This window comes from Archocentrus centrarchus, chromosome 23 (genome assembly GCF_007364275.1).
Source record: "Archocentrus centrarchus isolate MPI-CPG fArcCen1 chromosome 23, fArcCen1, whole genome shotgun sequence".
Classification (NCBI taxonomy): Eukaryota; Metazoa; Chordata; class Actinopteri; order Cichliformes; family Cichlidae; genus Archocentrus; species Archocentrus centrarchus.
The window spans coordinates 20,712,442-20,727,926 of NC_044368.1; the positions used below are offsets into that span (position 1 = coordinate 20,712,442).

Sequence of the window (15,485 nt, forward strand, 5' to 3'; positions counted from 1 at the left end):
CTTGAATAAAGATTGACCATCTACTTCTGCCACATACGTCACGTTTATGCTAAACAACTGGTCTTTGGAGTAAGACGTGTCCCAGGAAAACTGGGACAGACTCTGTCAAAGACTGTATTATCATGTCAAAGGCCAATAGTAAATATGCTATAATATATTAATCTGCACCTAGTTCTTAATTAATTCGCTGGTGACATATTTGACTGCATTAAAACTCAATGTGTTACGCAGTGGTGAAGGTTAAATCTAAGATCTCTAAATCATTTGTTGTTATCATTTTGTCATCTGTGACCTCTTAGATCTCACTACAAGACATTTGAAAGGTGCCACAATGTTAAATTGATCACAGATGAAAAGCAGTCTTTTATTGAGTGTCTGGAGTCCAAAGGCAAAGTCAGGCAGAGACAGCAATACCTAAAGGTCGTCTTGGGTTAGCGTTTCCGTGCATGACATTCTGTCTGTAAACATGATAGCTCAAAAAGTTTTGAATAAAACTTTGTAGGGGTGTAGAGTGGGGTCATGTTAATTCATTAAATTTTGGCTTAAATCCACCAGAGTGTTCGAGGTCAACTTAATGATTTATTGGTCAAAAATTGACAAAAAGCCTTACAGGATTTTTACAAGTGTAGTGTATATTGTTAATGAAATTTGACCTTTGACCTTTTCCTCAAGGTCAATAGAAACATCTGAAGTTCAAAGTGATAATAATGCTATATACAGTCGAGATATTTAAAACTATGGATCTTACTGACAGTGTTTGCACTGATAACATATAGGACTGTACGGAATGATTTTAGGGGATTATAAATATCACGTTACTTTTGACCTCTGACCTCTTCTTCAAGGTCAAATAAGGTCAAACTGTCATGAGGTCAAATGTTCATAAATTCTGCTGCCTTTGTTTGTATTGGCAACATTTAGTAAGTGATAACGGTATGTGGAGATTCTAAATATCAAAAAATTTGTTCCAACTTTAAAGAAGCTACTGACAAGAGAAAGAGAATGAGCTGCCCGGTTAGTTAGAAATATAATGCGGTATAATATATAATAAGCTCACGTCCAGTTATTTACAAATCAATTCTTATTATACATTACCTACTCCTATATAATATTTGTGTGCTCAAAGTAAATCATGCTGTTCTTATCTGACTTTTGTGCACTACAAACTTCTTAAAGAATGTTTAAAAAAGAACAAAAAAACAAAATGAATACAAAATACAAAACTATTCCCTTAAAAATGAATACTGAGCAGAGAGTGAGCTGCCTCAGTGGAGGAGTGTTTTTTTGTTAGCTCCTACAGTATATTAACATTAACTGACATAGTTACTAGTGATTAAATGCAGAAAAATGATCATTTAATTAAGCTGCTAAATATTAACTGGGTTTAAGTGTCAAAGCAGATAGAAAAGGTTAAAATTTTATTGTAAAAATAGGAAAGCAAGGAAAAAGTGGTTACAGATAACATTTAGAATTTCTGTAACAGATGATACAATATTAGTTTAGCAATCTATTAATTATTAATAAAAAGGTTTATGCTAAATATTATTATTGTTAAGTTGATAAATATTGTTAAGCGGCTAACATAGCTCTAAGAGGTAGTCTGCATATTAACAAAGCAATTCACTTGCAGAATTTACCAAGCTTTTTTTTTTTTTTTTTTAGCAGACCTCGTGCTTTGGACATCTTTTGCAAAGTATTAATTGAAACACCTGTGACGTGGCTGCTGTGGAAGAAGGGCTGCTTAATTTTGCAAACATGCAGAGCTTTCTCCAAGAGCTAGATGGAGCAGATATGCACACACACACACACACACACACACACACACACACACACACACACACACACACACACACACACACACACACACACACACACACACACACACACACACACAGAGCCTACTATGCTCCTTCTTCACCATCCTCCCACAATCCCTCGACTGGTGCGTTCTACCTACTGAGCTCTAAAGAAGTCGTTTCACACTCTGCCTTGCTTTTGGAATGCATGACTCATGCGCTCTCAAAATATCATTGCCACTATTTGGGTTACTGTGATCCTGAACTGTGTGTGTGCATTCACTCGACTGCTTTTCTTTATGTATCTTTATTACCCTACAAGTGTTTGTGTTCATAGTTTTTCAATGACAGTTTTAGAGCTGCAGCAGATTCCAAAATGATACCGTCAGTTTGTGTGGGTAACTCATTATCACTAAACACCATCTACATGCATCCACAAGTCAGTCAATAATCTCAAAAAAATAAAAATAAATGTTTAGATAGTGTACTGGCAACATTACCATCTTTGGAACAATAGGTCGAGGGTTGGGCCAGATCACGCATCCGGTAGGATTCATGGCTCACTAGTCCCCCCAATGCTACGCAAGCCTACATTGGAATATGAGTGAGAGATGTATAACTGAAGCCATACTGGCTCGGACGGTGCAGGATTAACGAAGTCTGCGTCAGGTGTTGAGGAACCAGGACATACTGACAATTAAGTTGGCTACTGGAACAAGGATATGGCACAAGTGGACACGAGATGAGAGTAGGGAACTGTTGGAATGCACCAGTGGTGGACCTGCCAATTCTGGCATTCTATGGCAAATGCCAATTGGGGTCCGTGGTGCAGGGCAGGGCCCACCAGAGGACGTCGGGCCCTCAGGCCACCCTCATGAAGTCTGTTTCAGATTGTTTGGTCAGAGACGTTCACACCTGAAGTTTAATTGACTTGATGCTATATTCTGATTAAAACTAATGAATAAATTAATTTAAAAATTGCACAGAAAGAAAGGAAATGTGTGTTTGGTTTATTATTTCTTCTTTGTAAAAATGCTTCTTGGTAATAAATGTTATTCGGGTGGAAAGAATGTTCATTTCCCCTTAAATGGTGTGAAATTTGTTAAGGATATTGCATTTGTGGGTTGAGCAGCTGAGCAAGAGAGAGAGAGAGAGAATCTGCAGAAGTAGTCATACAATGTTTGACAAAAGCAATATAAGAAGGCTGTTCTGTTCCCACCTCTGACATATATGCCTGCATTGTATTTTGGAATGTAGTGGTTGCTGTAAGGATAATATAAAAATGTGTTTTTTTCCCTCTACTACAAACTGATCCAAGCTGTAGGCGGAGGTAAACAAAAGAGGCTGTTACTGCAGTGGGATGTCACTTCTAAACTTACACAGTACATCTTCACAGTACAGCATACAGGATGTAACTTTTTCTCTGCTTTTGCTATAAAATCCAGCAAATCATCAAAATCACACCGGCTGAAACCAACTGCTGTTACCTGCCACAAAAAGTAAATTAAATTCTGCCCAAAAAAGTGAAAGCAGCTTTCAAGTATTTATGGCCTATAATGTTCCAACTAACTGAAACTGTAGTATTGTTTAAGGTGTGTGTGTTTTTTTAAAAAAAAAAAAGAGGATTGGGGGGGGATTAAAATATCCAAGCTGAAGTCTGAAGGATTCTAAAATGCCAAATGTAAAGATTTAACACTTCCATGACACTTTTTCAAGAAGAAAGTCAGATGTTTTCAAGTCCTGCATTGGTCTTAATGTAGAATGTAAACGTAGCTTTCGAGAGCTGAACAACTACTAAGGTGAGGGGTGACAGGTGATGTGACAAACATTCATCATCTTGTTACTATGCAATGTACTGCTAGGAAACTTTGACTACTGTTTTTCAAGTGGATATTATTCTGACTTAGAACCCTGCCAGAAAATGATGCTCTGATGCACACCAAGCATACTCCTCCATGGTAGCAGCCTGTACCTGCAACAAAGACTGCAAGGTGCTGACCCTACCTTGAAACTCTCCAGATCTTAATCCGACTGAGCATATGTGATATGTGCTCTGACAAGTTAACTCACAGGACCTAAAGAATCCTCTGCCAACATCCTGGTGCCAGACACCACAGGGTGCCACCATAAGTCCTGTTTGCATGGGTCATTTAGAAGCACAAGAAAGACCTATTTATTAATTTTCATAAGTGTTTTTCCTCTTTGTTGTACATTAAACAGAAAAATCCATAATCCAAAAATTCTCCTGTGCCTCGTTTTTGACTTCTTTATTTCACCTTGCTTCTCTTCTGTCTTTATCTCTGTCCTTCCCTTATCATGACATCGGCTGAAACGAGCAGCAGGACTGCCTGAGCTGTTTCCTTTGGCTGCCTGGATGCTGTGCCAACTAATGACTAGTTCTGTCTCATGCTGGGATGTAATTTTGATGTGTTCACGTCTGTAAAGAAAGGATATAGTGTACACCAGCCTGTAACAGCTGAATCATGTCACATTACACCAGCTGAGCACAAACCCACACCCACATTACACTAACATGCTGGTGTACGCACTGATGCCCTGTTTATTCACACAGCCTCACAAGGTTATTTATGGTAGGTATTAAAAATGCAAATGTGCTAACTTACCATGTGATTTCAAAAGCACATTCTGATTTCCAGCACACACTCTGCATGCCAAAGAAGTCCTATCCCTCTGTAAGTCACTGTTTGAAGGCGGCACACACACACACACACACACACACACACACACACACACTGTTCACTCCATTTCTGAACAATGCAGATCTAATTTAGCCAGAGGACAAGCCCCATTTGTCAGCCATCTTTTCTCAGAGTTTCAGAGGCAGTGATAATGGCTGAGAAGCTGTTGAAGAAGTAGAACCTGTGACCTTCATGTACTGTATGACTGCTCTGCTGCACAGAGTCACATGCACACAGGAGTTTATATTGTAGAGGCTGATTTGACAGATGATCACAAGCCAATGCCCCCTACAGGAGAAGGAGCCCCCCCCCCTCTGTTAAATCATGAATTAACTGTGATGAACCTTTTTTTTTTTTTTTTTAGGAAGCTGAGTTCAGTTTCACTAGCCAAACCCAGATCTGCTGAATCAACTACTCACTTAAATAGAACCTGTCTGACAAATTGAAGCAGGCTAAAAGATCTCAAAAAGCAACACATCATGCCATGCTCTAAAGAACAGCTGAGAAACAAAGTCACTGACATCTGTCAGTCAAGAAAGGGTGACAAAGCCATTTCGAAGGCTTTAGGACTCCAGTAAAGCACAGCGAGAGCCATTATCCACAAATGCAGACAACAGCGGTGAACCTTCCTGGGAGTGGTCGGCCTACCAAAATTACTCTGAGAGCGCATGGACGACTCGTCCAGGAGGTCACGAAAACCCCAAAACAACATCTAAAGAACTGCAGGCCTCACTTCCCTCACTTAAGGTCAGAGTTCATGATTCAACAATAAGAAAGAGGCTGAGCAAAAATGCATTAATGGACTAGGTAGGTTTGGATAGCTTTTTCCCTTAATAAATCAAATAATTTAAAAACAGCATTTTGTATTAACTACAGTTATCTTTGTTTAATATTAAAACTTTGTCTGATGATCTGAAACATTTAAGTGTATTTAAAAAACAAAGAAATCAGGAAGGAGGCAAGTCCTTGTTCATGGCAAAGTAAGTAGGAATTCAATTGAATTGAATTGAATTTTATTTATATAGCACCAAATCACAACAAACAGCCACCTCAAGGCACTTTATATTGTAAGGTAGAGACCCTACAATAATGATACACTCAAAACGACACTCTATGAGCAAGCACTTGGCAACAGTGGGAAGGAAAAACTCCCTTTTAACAAGAAGAAACTTTGGCAGAACGAGGATCAGGGAGGGGCAGAGGGCAGAGAGAGAGGACAAAAGACACACTGTGGAAGAGAGCCAGAGATTAATAACAACCATAGCAGACCATGGGTGTGAAGGAAGAGGCGAATATATTTGTCATGCTGATCAATTTCAATGTGAAATTAAAAGTAATTAATCAATGAAAATGTGAGCTGTCTGTCTATGCTCTTGTGCGCCCCCTGAATTGGATAAGGGTGGGAAAATGGATGGACTGTTCATTAATTTAAAAGGAGTACTGTACTCCTGAAACATTGTTTGAGAAAAAGAATGAAAATCAGAACTAGAAATGTTGTCTAATGCATTCTACCCACAGAAGAAGCATACCAACAGTTAATGTCAGTGACTAGAATTGTTATGCTAGTAGGCTTTAACATGATCTTGAAATATATAGAATGCATTCATGCTCCAAACATGATAAAGCCAAATCAACATTTTTAACACACTGCCAATAAAAACTCAGAATAATAAAATTGTTAGTGTGTTGTTTGTTCTGTCCAAGACATTTATACTGCAGACTGAACTGAGCATCCCAGTCTCCAAGGGCAACTAGCAAGGCGATAAACTTTAGCATTGCTTTAAGCGTGACTGAAATATCAAGCATATCTTTCTCTTCCTTTACAAAAAAAACTATTGCAGTTGATCATTCTTACTGACTATATGCAACTGGCTCGATGATTTGCAGTAAATTGGAAAAAGGTAAGGCCTTCATTTTGCTCCAGGACTGTTTTAGTGTTATTACACTGTGTCCAAGCTGAATGCTTTCATATTACTTTCATATCATTTGACACCCAAAGGGAGAACTGGGCATCTCCTCCAGGAAAGAATCTGTCATAAACATGGAGTCCTTGTTATTCAAAAAACTATCAGCAGAATAACAGCAAAAGGCATCCATTTCAAAACAATAATGAACAGCAGGAAATGTAACTCTAAAAGATGGGAAAATTGTTCCATGTATCTCTGTTAGAGGTACTGTACAAACAGAGTGATCCATTATTAGTTAACAGATTCCGTCAGCAGTCCCGTCGCCTCTTTAAACCCTGATGGGGTATGATAGCCGTCAGTCTTGAAGCATGGAGGCCATCCTCATAATCACATCATTTTTCACTATTTTCTGCCACTCTCTGAAACTCTGCCTGTCCACAGCCAGGAGAAGGGGACACGAGGAAAATGCCAGATCAAACAGCTTGAAACAGCAAATTACATCTGCCACTTGGCCTGGTAAGTGATGCACCATGATGGATGTCCCATCCAACACCAATGGAAAAGAAAAATTTGTGGTTTGCAGGTTAAAGGTCTGCCACTGATCAGTGATTAATCAAATGTGACTGATACATTAAAAAAAATCAGTTTATGCAGTATTTGAATTTGACAGCAATTTTTCCTCAGAAGACAAATTCAAATAGAAATCACTGGTGTGTGCACACACAATCTTAACATGTGCAGGTCCTCCTACACTGTGATGTACACTAATCTTGTGCTAATGCTTTGCTTAACTCCCCATATATAACACTTATTAGTAGTACACAAATAATTAATAAAGGCAACACTAAAGTAACACTTAAAAAAACCAATGACAATCCCATCTGCATGGTAGAAATACTGTTTTGGTCAACAACATCTGGCTGCTTTAAAGACAGTATAGATCAATATAATACTGTCAGTTCCTCATCAGAAAGGGCTGTCTGACAGCATGTTAAGCAGTGAAAATATTGCATATAAAGCATTTACTTAAAGTGACATTAACTTTTTGTAAATATGTTTTGCTCCACAATAGCTGTCTGAACTTTGCAGCTAGAGTTGATACATGAACTCGTTAAGGCCAAATCCTTTTATTGCCACCAAAAACTCTGAGTTGACCAGCTTAATGAAGCTCCAGCTTCATCCTGATTTAGACAAGAAGTCTCCAGCCTTTCTCTAGATGGGTTGAACATCACATTTGCTGTGCTTTCTTTTTTCTTTTCTATAGTTTTCCCCTCCTGTCTTTTAAGGACTGCAGTACACAGTCAGTCTTAAATTAAACTCCACTTAAATCAGTGGATCAGGAAAACATTTAGAGCTAAGTTTGATTTACCATCTCCACCCATGCATAACTGTGTAGACATTTGCCCCAGCCGGGTGAGGTGTTTCCATTTGTAGCCCTGTAGAGCTTTAGCATAACAGGAAATTACATTCCATACAGAAAAACTGCATCCTCTACACTGAGAAGAGTGTAATGTGTGTGAGGTTTTAGTACTGTTGAACTGTTATGGAGAGTTACATTACAATTAGCTGCCAAGCTGGAAAGTGATTTACAATTATGTTGTGACTCAGACCTGCGAGTCTTTAAACCCTAGGATTGAAATATTCTCTGGTAAATCCTGATAGCTCTGAGTCTCACTCAGAAACTAAAAACAGAACGACCCTAATGGATCATACATTTTTCTGTACATTGGCAAGGCAGCATGTTGGATGGACAAACCTTGGCGGCCTCCCAATGAAGGACCCCCACACATACACATGCACAAACCCAAAAAGCCCACCACTCTGCTCATGCTCTGTTTCAGAAACCGCCCTGCTGGTTTGGCCAATCAGAACACTTGCTGTCCTCACCTCCTTGGGACTGCCACCATCTATCTGACACTATGAGTGGACGCTGTGTGTTTGGTTCCTGGCCTAAGACCACCATCCACTACTGTGGTGGTAAAGTCCCCTGTAAAGCTGTTATGACATCATCAAGCTAAGGGGACCCCGAAGTCTGAGAGGATGACAAACACATGCACACACACGCAGACACACACACACATACTTGCACACACGTCTGCACACTGACATAATTAAACCTGTGGGGTTTAGGGGTTTGAGCCTGTATGTGATCTACCTTCTGTTTCTCTTCTGATTGCCTGGTTATAACTTCAGTTTGGATTTACGGCTTTTCCACTACACACACACACACACACACACACACACACACACACTGCAGACAGGTTAACCTGCACGTCCACATGGACACAGCTGTAACTCTTCAGTATGCAAAGGCAGCATGCATGTGCTGTAATGCTGTTTGGAGGGTACATCCACCTTCAGCCAGTTTACTCACTTTTTCCCCTGCCTCTGTCCTCAGCCTGTCTTCATTTCTCGAGTAGTTTTTTTAGTCTATTCCTTCATTACAGAAGGTTTCTATTTTTTAAATAATTCTTTTAAATTCATACTCATGGACATGGACTGGATGAGTATCTGTTAGTACCTGTAGCGTTCAACAAATTATAACTGCATCTGGGTTTGTTTTTTCTTTTGGTTTCTCAGTAAAATAAATGTAAATATGCTGCTATACTGTAGGTATAAGAGTAAATTACTGTAGCTAGATCTATATGCAGAGATAAGAGTGCAGACATCCAAAGCTGACCTCATTCTGTTTCTGTCTTTCTCTCCTTCAGACACTGAGCTCAGATCCAGCTGGAAACAGAGACCCCTGGGCAGAGATATCCTTCTGTCTGCTGCTCTGTGTCTGTCACTCAGCAGTGTTGTGTCTCTTCAAAGCAACTCCCCCTCCTTGCTTTCACATCACTACAACCCACTCTTCTGACAACACACCAGGGAGCGACACTGATCACCTACATAATGACAGGAGCATCTCTCTCTATGTATCTAGCCCTGTCTCCCTCCCTTCCTCTTTTCGTGCTGCCTAGTAACTGGCAAAGTGGGGATTGTAAACAAAACTCAAATCGATTCCACGGCGAACTGTTTATGACTTTTGGAAAACTGCGATCCCACCAGATTAGAGATTTTCACAGGTGGATGGAGACAGAATAAAACTGATTCCAAATGATATTCTAATTTTACTAAAACATTTTATACTGACATAATTCTGTCATGTTCAGCTCTCTGAGCTTGAAGAACTGGACCATTATCCTTCTCCAGATCTGAAAACCTGTACCTATGACCATGAACACCATAGCAGCTGTGCACCAGTCCAACACAGAGCTTTACTGCACATTCAGCCCAGTATAGCCAGCTGTTTATCGTGCCCGAAACTGCTTTGGAATAACACAAAGTTAGCATACCTCAGCTTGTTTTGCAGGACGTTTCAGATTATTAAAAAAAAACACAACTTCACATCACATACAAATCCGATATCTGATTTTAAAAATGAATACATTACATGTAATCTTTAAATTTCCAGTTTATCAAATGCCACTGAGCAGTCCTTACCTTTGAATATAACCTCTCTTCTTCCTCTCCTTCCCTCTCTCTTACATCTTTCTTCATCTGTGAGTGATGTCATTCTTTTCTCTCTCTGGGAAGTACTGCAGTTGTGCCTTTAGCTCGCAGACACACTGTGCGACAAACTGCATGCAAAGTATGTTTTTTACTGAGCTTTATTGAGCTGATATAAATGTTATATTTGAAATTATCAGCTACTTAAAAAAACAGCACCTCTTTAGGTGTGAGTTTAGCTCACTAGTTGAGCAGGTGCCCATATGCCTTCTAACAAAAATGCAGTGGGTGCAAGTCTAACCTGCGGCCCTTTGCTGTTTGTCTCCCCCTATTTTCCATCTACTATTCACTACTAAACTGACAAAGGGTGCCTTTGTCAGTTTAGTTTAACTGGGATTTACATGGTCAGCGGATATTTTGCCCATCATCATGTGAAGTCACTGAACATCACTGATTTATGGTCTGTGGTCACCATGTTGCTGTTAGTCGCGTCCTGTATGGACACCCCTTAAGAGCTAGTTGTACTTTATCCATTATCAGAACAAACAAAAAACAATTATTGTTGTTATCATCATCATCATCACTAATTTTGATGATTATAACTGGCAACTAATGAAAACCCCAAATTCAGTATCTCAGAAAATTAGAATATTACTTAAGACCAATACAAACAAGGATTTTTAGAAATGTTGGCCAACTGAAAAGTATGAACATGAAAAGTATGAGCATGTACAGCACTCAATACTCAGTTGGGGCTCCTTTTGCCTGGATTACTGCAGCAATGCAGCATGGCATGGAGTCGATCAGTCTGTGGCACTGTTCAGGTGTTATCAGAGCCCAGGTTGCTCTGATAGTGGCCTTCAGCTCTTCTAAATTGTTGGGTCTGGCATATCGCATCATCCTCTTCACAATAGCCCATAGATTTTCTATGGGGTTAAGGTCAGGCAAGTTTGCTGGCTAATTAAGAGCAGGGATACCGTGGTCCTTAAAGCAGGTACTGGTAGCTTTGGCACTGTGTGCAGGTGTCAAGTCCTGTTGGAAAATAAAATCTGCATCTCCATAAAGTTGGTCAGCAGCAGGAAGCATGAAGTGCTCTAAAACTTCCTGGTAGACAGGTGCGTTGACCTTGGACCTCAGAAAACACAGTGGACCAACACCAGCAGATGACATGGCACCCCAAACCATCACTGACTGTGGAAACTTTACACTGGACCTCAAGCAACCTGGATTCTGTGCCTCTCCTCTCTTCCTCCAGACTCTGGGACCTTGATTTCCAAAGGAAATACAAAATTTACTTTAATCAGAGAACATAACTTTGGAGCACTCAGCAGCAGTCCAGTCCTTTTTGTCTTTAGCCCAGGTGAGAAGCTTCTGACGCCGTCTCTTGTTCAAGAGTGGCTTGACATAAGGACTGCGGCAGCTGAAACCCATGTCTGCACTGACTCCAGCTGCAGTCCACTCTTTGTGAATCTCTCTCACATTTTTGAATGGGTTTTATTTCACAATCCTCTCCAGGGTGAGGTTATCACATATTTTCCTTCCCTTTGCCTCTGTATTAATGTGATGGGCACAGAGCTCTGTGAACAGCCAGCCTCTTTAGCAATGACCTTTTGTGTCTTGCCCTCCTTGTGCAAGGTGTCAAAGGTCATCTTTTGGACAACTGTCAAGTCAGCAGTCTTCCCCATGATTGTGTAGCCTACAGAACTAGACTGAGAGACCATTTAAAGGCCTTTGCAGGTGTTTTGGGTTAATTAGCTGATTAGAGTGTGGCACCAGGTGTCTTCAATATTGAACCTTTTCACGATATTCTAATTTTCTGAGATACTGAAATTGGTGTTTTCATTAGTTGTCAGTTATAATCATCAAAATTAAAAGAAATAAACATTTGAAATACATAAGTCTGTGCGTAATGAATGGATATAATATACAAGTTTCACTTTTTGAATGGAATTACTGAAATAAATCAACTTTTTCATGATATTCTAATTTTATGACCAGCACTTGTACATAGGTTTAAGTCCCCAAAGTAACTAATGCATACAGCGCTAGTTAATGTCTGGTTTTGACAAGACAATAACATATCCTTTGCTACACTGTGAATCCAGACATCAGACTCCATTTGAGCTCTTTTTCTATTCATGTTAAAACTAACATGAACTGGAACATCAAGTCAATAAATAGTTTAAATATAGCTGGTATTTTTAGGATGTGCCCAATCCAGATGAAGTTCTTATTCACTTGTTTGACCTTTGAAGTATGAAGGAAGGAGAAGTGGCTGACAATCGCCTTTGTTTACTTATGCTCTTTTCAAATGCTGCACAGATTGCCATCTACGCTGGGTAGTCAGTCTACTAAGTACCAACACTGAAAACTGAGTGAACTGAGTAGACAGGGAAAGAGTATAGAAAACTGGCATTGCTATGCATGCCACACATAGTGTATTACAGCTTTTGAAATCTTGAAACCCATTAAGCTAAAGTTCTGTAGGTTTGAGTAAAGCTTGTGTGCAGAAATGATGGGACCTGTGGGGCTTGAGAACCTTTTGATGACTGCCTTCTTAGGAGTCCAAGCCATTTGGTGTGCACACAGTTAGTATATCTGCTTAGACATGCTGTGTGATAACTGAGCCAGCCTGTAGGAGGAGGATGGTGCATGCTGGGAAACAAAAATGATGTCTATATTTGTGAGATCTGTCATATCGCAACAGATCAAACAGTGGTTAGATCAACTTCTAAACTGTGTAGTTAACTGAACGGCCCGTTTAAAAATCATTGTAGCACATACATAATTAAAACTCCAAGTAACTGATTTCCATCTCAGCCGTATTCTATAGACACAAGGCTGGAAATTTCTTTTATTAAGTAAAGCAGGATAAATATAAAGCAAGTGGCTGGGAGAACAGTGATGAGTCCCAGGGGAACATCAGAGGAAGAATAGGAGGCTACTAATGAATTGTTCTACATTACAGTGAAGTCGCCCCAAAACGCATGCTTTTGTCATACACAGGGCTGCACATCAGCTGCCACCATGGTAACGGCACCTTTTCCATTTTTTTTCCTCTCTTTTTTTTTCACAGTTCAAGATGTTGAATCGCAAGTATGGAGAGAGAAAGAGAGATGTGGGGTGAGGATGGGAGGTGGAGGATGGAGCAGAGGGGAAAATAAATGGTTGTGCTCTTCAGCAGAGAACAGGGTTTCCCCTCTCACTGCCACTTCCTGTCTCAGATTCGGAATAATAAAAAAAAAAAGAAAAGATGAACTTGCTTTTGTTGTTTTTAGTGCAGCCTGATGACAAAACAACATGATTTGCTGTCACTCACTCAACCTAAAAGATGGGTTTCAGTAAACTGTTTTCAGCACTAACTGAGAATCAACAAGGACAGATGTAAGCAAGCAAACTCCGATCCCACACTCCTAACCAAAAACACAGAACAATCTATTTCCATACTACACGATGATGTGCTGTTTCCCTTGTTCTCTCTGTCATTAGCTCCCCTGCTCACATATACTTCCTCCCTGTCCTCATTATACGGCTCACTGTGACATGACAGCCAGCTCACTGGGGGAACCCTTCTAAATCCATAGCTTTTGGCAAGCAGCCAGTTGTTGGGGCTAAAAATAGCCTATCAAAATTTTTCCAGGCAGTCTAATTTGAATAATTCATTGTCATTTTAAGTCGATGAAGTCAGTGTTGGAGGGAAGGGTGGGAGCTGAAGTAGAGGCAAATTAATCCCTTCCAGCCTCTGTCAACTTCATTTGGTTAGATTCAAAGGGGTCAAAAAAAGGCACTCTGATGCTATAAATTTTAGAATTTAAAGGGATTTAGTTCAGCTTCTATGAGCACAAGAGCTCATTAATAATCAGCTAACTTATGCTCACATGGTTTGTATATCGTACAATACAAACAACCATTCATTTCATGTTTCAGTCTGTTTTTTCTGCAAGCTTCTGTAAACATACTGTATGAACATTTGAGATAAATAATCTTGATAGGCTTCAAGCTTTGTGTTTGCAGTCAAACCAAACATTTAGTTCAAACCAGTCAGCATCTTGTGAGAACTACTGAACAACAGGGTCACAACAGTGGTTGTGTTTTTTGGAAAATGGCTGCCTGCTAGTGCCTTTTACATGTAAATTTTCTGAACCAACAGAATAGCCATCTACATCGACTTCTCAGAACTGTGAAAAGTAACTACTCCCAATCACCTGCCTAGTATTTTTTAGGGCATAACCTTTTTAAAGCAGTTTCGTGGCTCCGTGTAACAAACCATCTGATGTGTAAGGCTGAAACAACATAAGCTAAACTGAAGTAACATTTCCATTTAAAGAATTGTAGTAATTAAAAGGTGGACCAAAAAAAATGGATACAGATAAGTCCACAGGTTTTTGGACAATGACATATTTTTGTATAATTTTGTCTGTTGAAAGTCCACCAAAGTGGATTTTAAATCACACAATCAAGGTGTAATTGAATTGCAAACTTTCAGCTTTAATTCAATATTTTTATATGTAGTCTCTCATTATCAGAGGCTCAAAAGCAACCAGACAAACTAATATTTTAAATCCTTTGCAGTCAATAACTGCTGAAGTTTTCAAACAATGGACATAACTAAATGCTGTTTCCTCCTTATATATGCTATTCCAGGCCTTTAATGTAGCCACCTGTAGTATACCATGAACATACAACTGGTCAAAAAAAGACACAGATGGGGCGCCAGGATAGCTCAGGGTGTGAGCAGGTGACCATGTATGCTGCTTGGCTGTGCAGCCGGTGCCGGCTCGACTCCCGGCCTGTCGCCATTTGCTGCGTGTCTTCCCCTGTTTCTCCTCCCCACCTTCCTGTCTAGCTCCACTGGAAAACTATCAAATAAAGCCGAAAAGGCCAAAAAGAAAAAGACACAGATACCAAAATCAATCATATGAGGAATCTCAAACTAATACAGTCCACAATTAGTCTGCCTAAACTGTTCAAAAGTGTGACAAACACTTGTGCTTCACAGAAGTTTCACCCTCCAGAAACCAGCAGTAGTTACCCATCATGTTTGCATTATAGCGCCCCTGGTACCCGGTCTCCATCTCAGAGATATCTTGATGGAACCTTTCGCCATTCTCATCTCTCACATCACCCAAACTGGGTGGAAAGAAGTCAAGATGAGAGTGAAGGAAGTGAATCTGAAGTGACATTCTGGAACCCATGCACTTGAATGATAAAGGCATGTTGTTAACCAGTTCTTCATAGTTTGTGACTTTGTGGTTGCCCAAGAAATTCTGCACCACTTGAACAAATGATTCCCATGCTCTTAGTTCAAGGGGTCTGAGCTTAGATGAAAAGACTTTGTCTCTAATAAGCTCACGGACTTGGGGTCCATCAAAGATCCCAGGTTTAAGCTTGGCAGCACTTTGGACTGCCCCCAAAACACACTATTCCATCACTTGATGTAGCACTAAAACTTTGTTTTTATCTACTGAGATCAAAGCAGTCACTATAAGAAATTGCAAATTTCTGGCATTGTTTCTCCTCAATATTGGCAATTAAACTTTAGATGATTGAATTTTAATCACCATATTTGGATTCAGCACCCCAAAATCACC

At 39.8% G+C, this 15,485-nt stretch overlaps 1 protein-coding gene across 3 annotated transcripts in view; it reads right to left on the bottom strand.

Moving 5' to 3' along the window:
- Positions 1-15,485, bottom strand: part of kcnc2 (potassium voltage-gated channel, Shaw-related subfamily, member 2) — a 113,665-nt gene that overhangs the window by 16,417 nt on the left and 81,763 nt on the right. The window lies entirely within an intron of this gene.